Here is a 12,958-nt window from a genome sequence, read left to right on the forward strand (position 1 = left end):
TGGAGAATGAGTTAGTTGTAGCAGATTTGTGTTTTTGAGGTCTCTGGTGTTTCAGTAAGTTTTTTGAGAGAACCTCCGCATATGTGGATTTACGTGTTTGATGCATACTATGAGTGTGAGTAATAGTATGTGTATGAGCAGTGGTACTATGTGAATATTTAGTGGTGGTGATTTGACAACCTTCTCCGTGTTACTGTTTTGAGTGACAGAGAGCATGGATTCTAGATTCTCGATGTAAATATATATCTCACACTGTGTAATAGATTGTGTTATTGCTAGAGGGTTGTCTGTGTACATGAGGAAATTGCTGCACTGCATCAAGAGACCCAAGTCAAAAAGGTTGGCAGGAGAAACAAGGGTAGTCCAACAATCCATAATGCTTGGCTGAAGGCTGTTTTCACTAGGGTTGGTTTTTCAGAAACAGTCACGGAGGAGCTCAGTGAATGGATATTTCTGCCTGGGTTTTAAGGAAAAAATTTGTTGAATTTAGCTGCCTGGATGTGGCACACAATTGCACGGTAGTGCACGATGCTGCACGACGCACAAACAAGCAAAAACCTGCTCAGATCCAGGGCCTAAATACCAGAAGCTAAAACTTGAAAAAAAAACTCTAGCAAAATTCAAAAGGACCAATGAGGATGCTTATTCCAAGCCCTAGAATGGCCTCTCTTTAACAGTCAGGTCCCAGTCAATATAATTCTCACACAAAAGTGCAGATAAGCCCCTTCCAATTCAAGATGCCCTGGAAAACATGCTCAGAACAAACAAACCACTACAGACAGTTCCAAAAGCAGAGACCTGGATCTGGACTATGCTACAGCTACTAGCTACCCTAGTTTCAATAGGAAACACTAGAGCATGTTTAACACAGCAGAAAAATAGCAGTGACACTGAAAAAAAAACATTTAAAACAGCAGAAAATCAGCCAGGAGGCTCTAAAGAATGATTTAAACAGTTAACAGGTCAGTTAATTAAGTACTGCTTGGCAGAAAACCCAGAGGAAGCAGAACAGATAGCTTTAAAACAGTGAAAAAATATCAGTAAATACTTAAGAAACAGTGGAAACAACAGAAAAGCTTGCTAAACATTGAAAACTGCAATAAAATTACATTTTACTGGCCCAGTGTAGCAGACAATTTCAGTATAATAGGGTAGTTTTATACACAGTAACTAAATACAGTATAAAAGTAGGTGGCAGGCAATAAAAAGTACAGTAAATAGTATAAATAAACAAAACCACAGTCAATTTATGTTTTTTGAAGCTCAGAAGCCTCTAGTCGTCTGGTATCTCAGCTCAGAGTTGTGGCTAGTAGCCCACCTCAGTTCAGCTTGGTACAAACAAGCAGATCTAGGGTCTAAATACCAGAAACCAAAACCTAAAACACTCTAACAAAATTCATAAGGACCAATGAGGATGCTTATTCTCAGCCCTAGACCGGCCTCCTTAAGTGTGCATGTAATATCTGTGTGATATAGATTAAGGGCCTGGCAATCTATTTTCTTTCCTATTTGCTTAGTAAACTCTGTGGTGTCTGTTCATGGGGTCATTACAGGAGTCAAATGCTACGTGCCAGCACTGAATGGACAGGCTCCCATCAATGTGTCTGACTGTCTTGATGGCCTCTGGTAACATGTCTGTTTTTTTTATTCCCATCTATTTTTCAATCAGCAATATGCTTTCTGTATTAGTCATGTAGAGACATATTCTGTCACTGCTATGCCCCTTTCTAAGGCAACAAACTAGCAGTGAGACAATCACAGCAATAGACTGAAAGGGACATGTATGTTAAAAGCACCTCAATTAGCAGTTAAAGAACTGAATAGCACTCTTGCAGATCATATTAATGTGTTGTATCCACTGCACGTCTTGATCAGCAGTAAAGCAAAACTATGTTATAGAAAAATGCATATTTACATTGGCTTGCAAAGTGAAAGAATGAACAACTTAGGTAGCATATTATGCAACCACCATTTCAGTGCATGTCACTGTGCAGTAATACAATTTACCCGACAATAAAAATCTGTAAATAACAGATTCATATAGAAAGAATTATATTAGTATTTCTAACAGTGCAGGTAACCATTCCCCAAGCTAATGAAAGTTCAAGATAAAAGCTTTCTGAAAGTAAACACTAGGATCACATGACTTAGCAACTTACCACAACAATGAAGCAGTTGAAAAATATTGGCACAGCCCCAAGCACCTGCTGACATCATTGTGTGGACAGAAACTGACAGGAAAAACAATATATTTCCTTTGTCTGTGGTATGTCATGCAGGTGGAGACAAATTCCTCTGTCAAAGCACATGAAAGATTAACCTTAAAAAAGGGTGAGGGTTTTTCCTTCCTTTTAGAAGGTAAAGGCTGGTTCTTGATAACCAAACCATGCATGTATCATACTGTAGAAAGACATGAAACATTGGGGTTGAGTTCAATTGCAAGTGAGGCTGGGCCTTTTCTTTAACGATGTATGTAACACTGGCAACCTACACATGAAGTTGTTATGAGGCTAACAAAATATATTGTAGCCTTTGTCAATGGCCAGACAAATGCATGGTTGTGTTTTACTGCTAATAATCCATGTCATACACAGAAGATGACTAAAAATCACACTTTTCACTGTAAAGGGTATGCACTTTGGGTGTTCAGCACCACAGAAAGCCACCTCTAGTGCTGCATATATAGTTTTTTTTTCCCTGTCATAGATGCAGTACTACTGTTAATGTACAGATAATGTTTTGCAGTTAGATGCATTCAGGTACCACAGGGAGTTATGAGGTGATATCAACCACCTGTGGCAGATTTGTTACCACAGAAAGTTTCTGAATACAATTAACTGTCCTTGGTGTACTTTTCACACTCCAGAACAGAACCGCTACACAGCATCCAGAGGAACATAAGCATAGTCTACTCCTCAATATGACATCACACCAAGATGGAGACCTCATTTGTAGATTCAAGGTAGCGTTGGCCCTCTGCTATGCTACACAAGACTTTTTTTAGAATCTGGCCCTTTGACTTTAGTACCATAGACATTACAAACAATTTTGATTTAATTTTACTATCCATTAGTAGTTTCATGTTGAACATCCTCACAGCCTTAAATGGTGCTTTTCTAACTCTCTACAGGGCCATACCAGGAACCTTCCTCCCTTCTTCACCTTTACAGCATCATTGTTAAAATATCTGCATTTCTTTCTAATATTCTATTTCACAGGGGCTATCTCATTTGACAGTAATATGTTCAAAGTTCCAATTTTGTAAATAAAATTAGCAATTATGTTGAGGAAAACTATGGCTTGAAATCCAAAATCAACTTGTTTGGGCCATAGAATATGTGATTATGGATTCTGAGTGCATTACAATTGTTTTATCATCTGTTTTGTCTCACAACAGAATATTGGTATCAAGCAGGAATGGAAATCAAACCAGAGGAAAATAAAAATCAGGCAGCAACTGAATGTGCCAAAAAAATGAAAGAAAAAATATAAGGTGAAGGATCAGATAAGAAAGCAATAAATGTGGAAAATGCATAAATATAGTTGCAAGTACAGAAAACTTCTGGAACTACCTCATGTCCATCAAAATTTAATGCAAGATTGGTTTAGGAAAGGTGAATTTAAACCTAAAGATGGCCCAGGATAGAGAACTACGTACATGTTTGTTTGCAAAATCCATTGAACATGTCAGAGAAACAGACAAATGCATGCTTTGTAAAACAGAATTGGAAATAGTGGTAAATTTTGCTGCTGGGTATGATACACTAATGGCAGAAGGTCTGTATACTGAAAGGCATAATCATGTGGCAAAAGGTATGCCTTGGATGCATGCTGTCGAATGTTAAGATAGCATTTTTCCATACTGGTTTCCTATATAATGACGGAATGATAGTGCCTTGTTCTGTTATTTTAAGAGTGACATCTAGGAAATGTATCTCAGTAGATGAACTTTCCTTTGTGAACCTGAGGAAGGAAGTAGTGGATTCTAGATATTTCAAAAACAAGTCAAACGATTGTAGAGTGCCTTCCCAAATGATGAGTATATCGTCTACAAAACGTTTGTAGAACCTAACTGACCTAAACATCTCATTGTTAAACAGATACATTTTCTCCCACCAAAGTACCACTAAATTGGCGTATGTATTAGCACAGGGAGTGCCCATAGCCACCCCCCATTGCTGTAAATAACATAAGTCACCAAATAAGAAAACATTGTTGGAAAGCACCAATTCAAGTAACTGACATACCAAAATGACTCTATCATTGGAAAAAGATGTTTCCTTAACCAATAGTTCCCGAATGAATTGTATGCCTGTGTCATTTGGTATGGATGTAAATAGACTTTTTACATCTAGTGTGATAAGTAAGTATTCTTGTTGTGCATTTCCTAACTTTAGGGTACTTAGGATAGCAAGTAAATCATGGGTGTCCTTTAAAATAGATGGAAATAGATTCACAACCGGTCTCAAAGTACCTTCTAGAAAAATGGAGATATGAGAAGTTGCCCAATTTTCTCCTGATACAATAGGCCTCATAGGAATAGGGAAGACATTCTTATGTATCTTCGGTATACCTTTAATTAAAGGTATAGTGGGATGCTGTATCAGAAAATACTCAAAGATCTCTAAACTAATTTGGCGGCACATTAAAAGATCATAAAGAGTATCTTTTATTGCTTGTATAATTTTAGTTACTCCACTTAAAGTTATTCATTTATAAGTGTCATCATCTGACAGCATATTAAGCATGTTAATCACATATTCTAACAGGATCTATAACAGGGATCTGTAATAAGTACTGTATGTGGTAAATCACAAGAAAAGTCAGAACTAGAATAAAAGAATGCATTAGAGATGTCCAAGATGCTTCATTTACAGTTTCAGTAGCATTTCATTTTCTAGTGTCTTATGCACAGATGTTGATCCTTTGAAATTTTTGTTATATGGTATTGTGAACACTCAAATTGTATTTAGATGTATTGTGTTTTTTAAAGGAAAATGAGGCAGGACTTATTTTTGTGTTTAGTACACTTCAACCTATGGGGCTTAAGAATAAGCTAAGTACATTATTTTAATCTGATATATTATTATAATCATTTTCTAATATAATATGATTTTTATTATTTATAATTTATTATTTACTAAGATATTTATTATACTTATTTAGTGAACAGGAAACAAGTCCTTAGGAATTACTGTTCAACATTAACTGTACTGGGGGCGTTCTTAAGGCTTATCTAATCAGTTTATCTTTAATTGTTTTTTTTTTCTATTGGTGACAGATTAATTTGAGTCATTATGTATGTTTTGCATTATTCCAGTGGTAATTTATACTCTATAATCCTGTATTGTACCTCTAATTGTACTCTATAACTTCTACAGTTATTAAATCAACTAACTCCCTTCTGATAGCTCACCTTAACATAAGAAGTATAAACAATAAAATTTCCCACCTACATGCACTCCTTGATGTACACTCATTTGACATTCTATGTCGTACAGAAACTTGGCTAAAACCATCTACTCTCGACCAAGAAATTAGCCCTCCTGGCTATAACATCCTCAGAAATTACCGTAAAATGAAAAAAGGTGGGGGTATAGCCATTCTTTACAAATCGCACCTACAAATTTCCCTCATTAATGTGCTCCCATCAATAGATACCAAATCTGAAACCCTAACTATCAAACTCCAAATCAATAACTCTAAATCAATCTATATAATTTGCATGTATCTACCTCCAGGTAATAATACAAATTCTCTAGAAAACTTGCTTAGTCATTTCTCTACCCATCTACCCCAGGAGACCATTGTACTTGGTGACGTTAATATAGACTGGTCTTCTTGTAGTTCTCTCAACCCCACCAACCATATAAACCTCTTTGGATTCTCTCACCTAATTACAACTCCTACAAGAATCCATAAACCCACTAACAAGGAAAGCACTCTGGATTGGATCCTTATTAACAGCCACCCTTATTTTATACTCCAGGAATCCTCCCAGATGATATCAGCAACCACACACTTACCTACATTATTAAACAAAAAACCCACATTCCCTCCACACATAATCTCAAAACCTCCTGGTCAAAAAAAAGTTTTAACCCAGACAGCTTCTTAACCGAATTGCAAGCTTGTGACTGGTCACCACTAACCTATCTATAACTAGACGAAGCAGTTACCTACTTCAACACTAAATTTCTTAATATCCTAGACTCCCATGCCCCTTATCGCTCAACTAGAATAAAAAACAAATGTGCCCCCTGGCTCACAAGACAAACCAGGCAAAAGATACACTTCAGAAATAAAATCTGGGCTAATTGGAGATCTACCAAATGTCCAACAACCCACCTCCAATTTAAACAGCTAAGAAATTCCACCAAAAAAGATATTCTTAGAGACAAAAAAGATTATTACCTTGGCCTCCAACAAACCAATCAACAAACCCCACAAAAATTCTGGAGTGGGATAAACAAACTTCTTCAACCAGGCCACACCACCACTCCAAACCTAACCGGTTTCAATAGTAACAACTCCAACCTGATCCCTGATGTCTTTAATAACTACTTTACAGAAGCCATTCAAACCCTGGCCAGTTCTTTACCTCCTCTCACTGCTTCCCAACCAAATATCTGCAATACTTTTTTACCTACCTTTCAAATACAACCTGTATCTACATCTTTCATCTGTAAGCTACTTCAAAAATTGAAGCCTTGCACCCCTTCTGCTGACCAACTCCCATCTGAATACCTAAAAATAGCCGCTAAAGCCATAGACTATCCCATCTCTATCCTTATTAACAGATCTATCTCTGAGGGCAAAATCCCTGCTCTATGGAAGATATCCCATATCATCCCTCTACATAAAGGAGGACAATCTACTGAGCTTTCTAACTATCACCCTATTGCCCTACTGTCCCCATTAGCTAAGATAATGGAAAAATGTATTCACAAACAGCTACTCAACCACTTATTACAAAATAACCTATTAGCAAACTGCCAACATGGTTTTAGGCCATTCCACAGTACATCAACTGCCCTTCTATCCTTTACTGACTCCATACATAAAAATCGTAACAATAACTCATATTCCTCTGCATTATTTATTGACCTGTCAAAAGCCTTTGACATGGTTAACCACAACCTACTGCTAGACAAACTAAAGGCTCACTCTCTAGATCCTCAAGCCATACAATGGTTTAGATCTTATCTGGAAAATAGACAGCAAGCAGCACTTTGGCATAACATCCTGTCTTCACTACTGCCAGTAAAAATAGGAGTACCCCAGGGCTCTATCTTAGGTCCCCTACTCTTCTCCTTATTTATTAACAACTTACATACTAACATACCCCAAGCCACCTGTATTCAGTATGCAGATGACTCCACCTTAATCTGTACAGCCAAGAGTATAACCTCTCTCCACTTTCTCACCCAAACTGTTTTTAAGAAGGTTGAAGACTGGTTTATGCAACACTGCCTCCTCCTAAATCCCAAAAAACAAAACTACTACTCTTTACTCCTACTCATAAATCACCTGTTCCTTTCTTCTCTATAACCTCTAACAATGGTACCAACATTACCCCAGAGACTACAACCCACCTACTTGGTGTAACTATTGATAATCAACTCAACTATGACGTACACATTAACTCAACTATTAAGTCTGTCAACAAAAAACTTGGCACCCTGTATAGAATAAAACCCTTTCTTACCCCTCCTGCAAGAAAAACAATTGCCCAGACTCACCTCATTTCCACCTTTTTCTATGCCTCTGTTATATACACCAACCTATCCAAAAACAACCTCTCTAAACTCTCTACCTGTTATAATAGCATAACTAGATTCATCACAAGCTCCCCCTTTAAAACTCACCACTGCCTTAACCTCAAACAGCTTGGCTGGCTAGAACTTCATAACCACATACTCTATCAACAACTACTTATTACTCAAAAGATCCTATACCACCCTAATAATACCCCTATTCTCACTAATCTTATTACACCTTATACGAATCTACCTACACTACGCTCTGCTAACAAACTTCCAGTCTCCTCTAATAAAGCTAACAACAAAGCTGGGGATTCACTCTTCTCAAACACTGCAGGAAAATTCTGGAATCAGCTTCCTGCTGACTTAACTTCCCTTGCTTCTACTTCTCTTTTTAAAAAAACATCTTAAAGAACATCTCAAAGCTCATTGGCTCTGTCCATGCACTAACCCAGATTGACATCTTTTCTCACTTCTATCCATAACCCTATACACGACTACTAAAACCTCTACCTCCAAATTGACTTACTACTATTGACTCTTACTCAGGAATTTTAAAATAATATATATATTCTTTTCCCTTTTCTAAGACTTGCTTATACCTTCTACTGTGAGTTGCAGAATTGTTTAGTTTAATTTCCACTAAAAGTGTTTAGTTTTACAAATTTATTTTATAACTGTTCTCTATCAGAGTGCTAACTCTGTATTGTACTTCTCATAGTTATATGCATTGTTAATTTCCCATTTTTTTTTTTGCTTGGAGCTTTTCTCCCCAGGCCTCTACTGAAAATGGACATATATCTAGCTAGACTAGCCCGGTCAACAAATGTAAAATAAATAAAATAAAATAAAATAAAATAATAAATTTGAAGGTGGAATGCTTAGATATTAACTGAATTGAGTTAAAACATTTTTTTTTTCTTCTACAACTTCAATTGTGTTCTATGGATTGTGTTTTATTGACAAAAGAAAAACATTACAAATCAATAAAGTCCACATTTAGAGCACACAAATCAAGTCCAATCAATCATTTTAAGCAAAATGTGTTTTTTTAAAGAAAGAGTGGACTAAGTAGTTGTAGAAGTTTCTAACTTTTTTGCTGTAATCATTCAATCCTTTTAACTGAAGAATGACCTGTTAATCACCTGTTTGTCAAAAAAGTAGTCAAATTTACTCATTCATTAACTAGTAAAACTGTGCAACATCACAATAGTGAACCATGCTCCCAACAACAACACATACACCTGCACAGGAGGGACATAATTTAAAAAACAAAAAAAATACTTTTTTGCTTTCTAGTAAATATGTAGAGAGCCAGTAAGCAAATCTCTGAATATGCATATATGTTAATAGAGATAGTAACCCAGAAAAGACCTAAAGACTTTGTACACTTTCAAACCCTCCCCTGCACTCCATGTAAACCTATATAACTAACTTTGAGACTGCACATTGGAGTAACTGCTGCTCAAGATACTGTCACACAAACACATAGTCCAAAAATCCTTAACATAGTCTGCACAGAGCACTATCACGCACATACTCCCCCCCCCAAAAAAAAAACACAAATGTAGGGCGTAAAAGTGATTGATGAGTAAGACTGCTCATGTATGTTAAGGTGGAGTCCAAATATCTTATATTGACACTTCTCAATACATACATACAGCTGTACAGTCTTTGAGGTCTGTGTCTATATATGTCTATGTATAAAAGTGGTAAGCAGAGCATGTCACTCAGCCCCATCCATATGTAAGCAGCACTCCATTGTTGACCAGGTCTTACTGTAGGCAAAAAGCAGACAAACACATCCAGAATCTGTTAATCAACTATATCACAAGTCCATCCACAAGCTACACATTGCCAAGTTCATAATTTCCTAGAGGGCTCAGGTCATCTTTCATAGGTTTATAAGTTCATAGGTGTGTACTAGGCTAATGGCCCTGGGGCTGTTACAAGCCCAGCCCCTAGGATTACCCTTGCATCATGCCACCTGACCTTAGTTCCCAGTGCCTCTGTTGAGTAGAGCCACTGGAGTGATCCCTGGGGTGAATTTTCTATTTCCCATCCACTCATCAAGAATTGTCTTGAAGCGGGACAGTGAAGTACTCTGTTTGACATGTATGAAAAGTCTATTCCTTAGCCTTTCCCTCCAGCATGTTCTGCTGATTGTGGTAATGAGGTTGAGGTCTCTGGAGGATGTGGTGCAGAAGGATTGGAATTTCTTTAGATGTAGCATTTCTAACAGAGCTGGATCAGACATGGCTTTGTAAGTCAAGCAGAGATTGCCTCTAAATAGGCAATATGAGACAGAGAATAGTTGGAGTTTTTTGAGTCTGTTCATATAGGACAAGTATTTAAGGCCTAGGATCCTCTTTGTGAGGTACTTTTGCAGCCTCTCCAGTTGTTAGATGTCAAGCACATCATAAGCCCATCCTTAAAGTATGTAGACCAACCAGTTCACCATCCCCTATTTGACTTGAATCATCTGTCACTATAGTAATATCTTGCATCACTTCCATCTTCTGACAACCAGTTTGCCCCGAGCAGTCAACCAAACATCCTTCTCTCTCTGTATATATATATATATATATATATATATATATATATATATATATATATATACACACAGAGAGAGAGAGAGATACAGAAAAATGTTCATTTTATGTTAGCAAGCACCTCTTATGCATTGTACCACTTCATATATAGAGTAGTGTGGTCCTTTTTATATAAACTACTAACTTTCACTGGGTTCCTCTTACATATATTAACGTCTGCATATGTCGCAAGCATCTACCTCTTATATATAAAGAGTAGCTCAAAGTTAATAGCACCATCTTACTAGTTTAGTCACTTCAGTCCCTGTAAGTTTCTGAACTCATGTACACAGTCTTGTGAACTGCTCCATCTCCTACACATTGTTTATATCATGTTAAGACATGCTTGCATATATCTATTCCACTAGCATGTCTTGCACAAATAGAGAGAGGTGGTGATCCTAGTAAATACTCTCAGTGACAAGTGCTCTACTATTGAGTGCAGTAATGAGAGAGTTCTGTCAGGCATTGATGGGATGACCTGCAATTTAATACAAGCACCATTTTTTCAGTATATTCTTAATAGTTTGAATTGTTCTTTCAACATGTCCAGTCCCTTGTGGATAATGAGGACTTCATGTGAGAAATCAAACTTCCCAGTTTTGTGAAAAATTATGAAAGTCTGTACAGCAAAACTGTAGATCACTCACTGAAATAAATCCTTTCAATGTGTCATAATAAGAAGCTATAATTTTAAGCACACTAATCACTCTAGTGTTTGATGTGCTTTTCTGTTGAACAACATTTGGGTATTTTGATTAATAATCACACAAACTAAATAATGTTGCACTACAAATGGTATGTTCTTCATGATAGACCACAATAATCTTAGAACATTGAGTAATATCACCTCTTCTTTTATGGTTTGATATCTAAACATGGCAAAATCTCACTGTTATGAATGTGTGGATTTCCACTGACATCTTTAACCAAAATAAGACATCTTATGCCATTTCTTTATTTTGTTTTATGCCCATATGAGATTCACAGATTTTTATGTAGCAGTTGCTGAATCATTTGACTAGTGACTATTAAAATGCATCACAGTATGAAAAATAAGTTCTATGACACTGAGGACATTAGCCATCAATTCATGAAAACTTTTTTTAGTTATATTATTCCCATGTCTTCTCTCCATCTCTCAGAATATGACTCAAATATTTGAGATGAACTATCCAAATCTGCCATCTGGCTTTGTTAAGTAACAGGCCTTTTTATCTCAGTCTGGCATGTGGTTTAATCATTTCAATTATATGTTTTTGTTCCATAGCACTCCAAAAGCTAACCATCTATGAGATCCACAATGCTATCTAAGCCTGAAAAAAAAATCAACTGCCCTTTGAAAATTTTCTGGTGCTGAAGACATCCCAAAAAGTAGCTTCAGAAATCTGTATCTTATCAAAGGAGTATTAAATGTGCATCATTCTAAACTAGTTTCATCCAGATGTATCTGTCTCCAAGTTAACTTAAACTTGTCCTAAGTCAAAAAAATAATAAAAAATACATAATATATCATTTGAATTATTGTACAGAATTATTAAGTATTCAAAAGTAATCCAAGCAGGGTAGGCAGTCTTTTTCTAGTCGAAAATCCTTTATTACGTACACAGACAAGTGATCCAAGTAAAACAAAAATAACAGAGTAATAGTTTCCTCAAAAGATTTCTAACTATATATATATATATATATATATATATATATATATATATATATATATATATATATATATATATACTTTTATCAGGCAAGGGAGTGGTTTATTGTGCCGTAAAACAAAGTGTTATTGGTATACATGTAAAATTCACATCCCTTCCCCCATCAGTGTGACATTCGAGGTGGTCCTGCCCTACTTAGTAGCTGTCATAATAATATATATTGGCAACCTCCAAACACTCAACCCCACACAATTTGGCTTTGTCAAGGGGAGGTCATGTCTGTTAAATCTGATCGACTTCTTTAAGACAGTCACCAAAGCAATGGATGAGGGGAAAATGGTGCACACTGACTACCTTGACTTGGCCAAAGCCTTTGACACTATTCCCCACTTGGGCATAATAAATAAACTCTTTCAACTAGCCATCAATTCATATATTACCAGATGGGTAGCAAACTGACTCACTGATAGAACCCACCTAATCAAAATAGGGGAAGCCACCTCAAGCAGTAGACCTGTAATGAGCAGTGTACACCAGGGATTGGTCTTGGGGCCTCTGTTATTCAGGATATATTTCACTGTGGTGCAGGCCAAAACCAGTGGACTATGGCTTATCAAGTTTGCAAATTTCTGCAAGCTGGGTCCGGTCATCAATTCCCCAAGTAATGTGGACATCCTCCAAGAAGGTCTCACCCAAAGAAATGACTGGTGCCAGAACAAGTTGAATGCCAAAAAAATGCATCATCATCCCCTTTGGGGAGAGTGATGTCCCCACATATCACATTAATAACAAAGTCATAAGCATGCAGTCAGTTGTGAGGGATTTGGGCACCCAGGTTGATAGCAACTTGACATTTGACCACCATGTTGCTTCTGTTGTATGGAAAGCTTTCTACATGGCCCACCTCATAAGTAAGAGTATCTCATCCAGGGACAAGGAGATCATAACA

The 12,958-nt window shown here is 36.8% G+C and overlaps 1 protein-coding gene across 3 annotated transcripts in view; it reads left to right on the forward strand.

Moving 5' to 3' along the window:
• The window catches only part of LOC122795893 (potassium voltage-gated channel subfamily V member 2-like), an 802,386-nt gene that overhangs the window by 63,653 nt on the left and 725,775 nt on the right, over positions 1 to 12,958 (forward strand). The gene's annotated exons all lie outside the window — the stretch shown is intronic.

This window comes from Protopterus annectens, chromosome 2.part2 (assembly GCF_019279795.1).
Source record: "Protopterus annectens isolate FY-2018-M chromosome 2.part2, PAN1.0, whole genome shotgun sequence".
In the NCBI taxonomy this organism is placed as follows: domain Eukaryota; kingdom Metazoa; phylum Chordata; order Ceratodontiformes; family Protopteridae; genus Protopterus; species Protopterus annectens.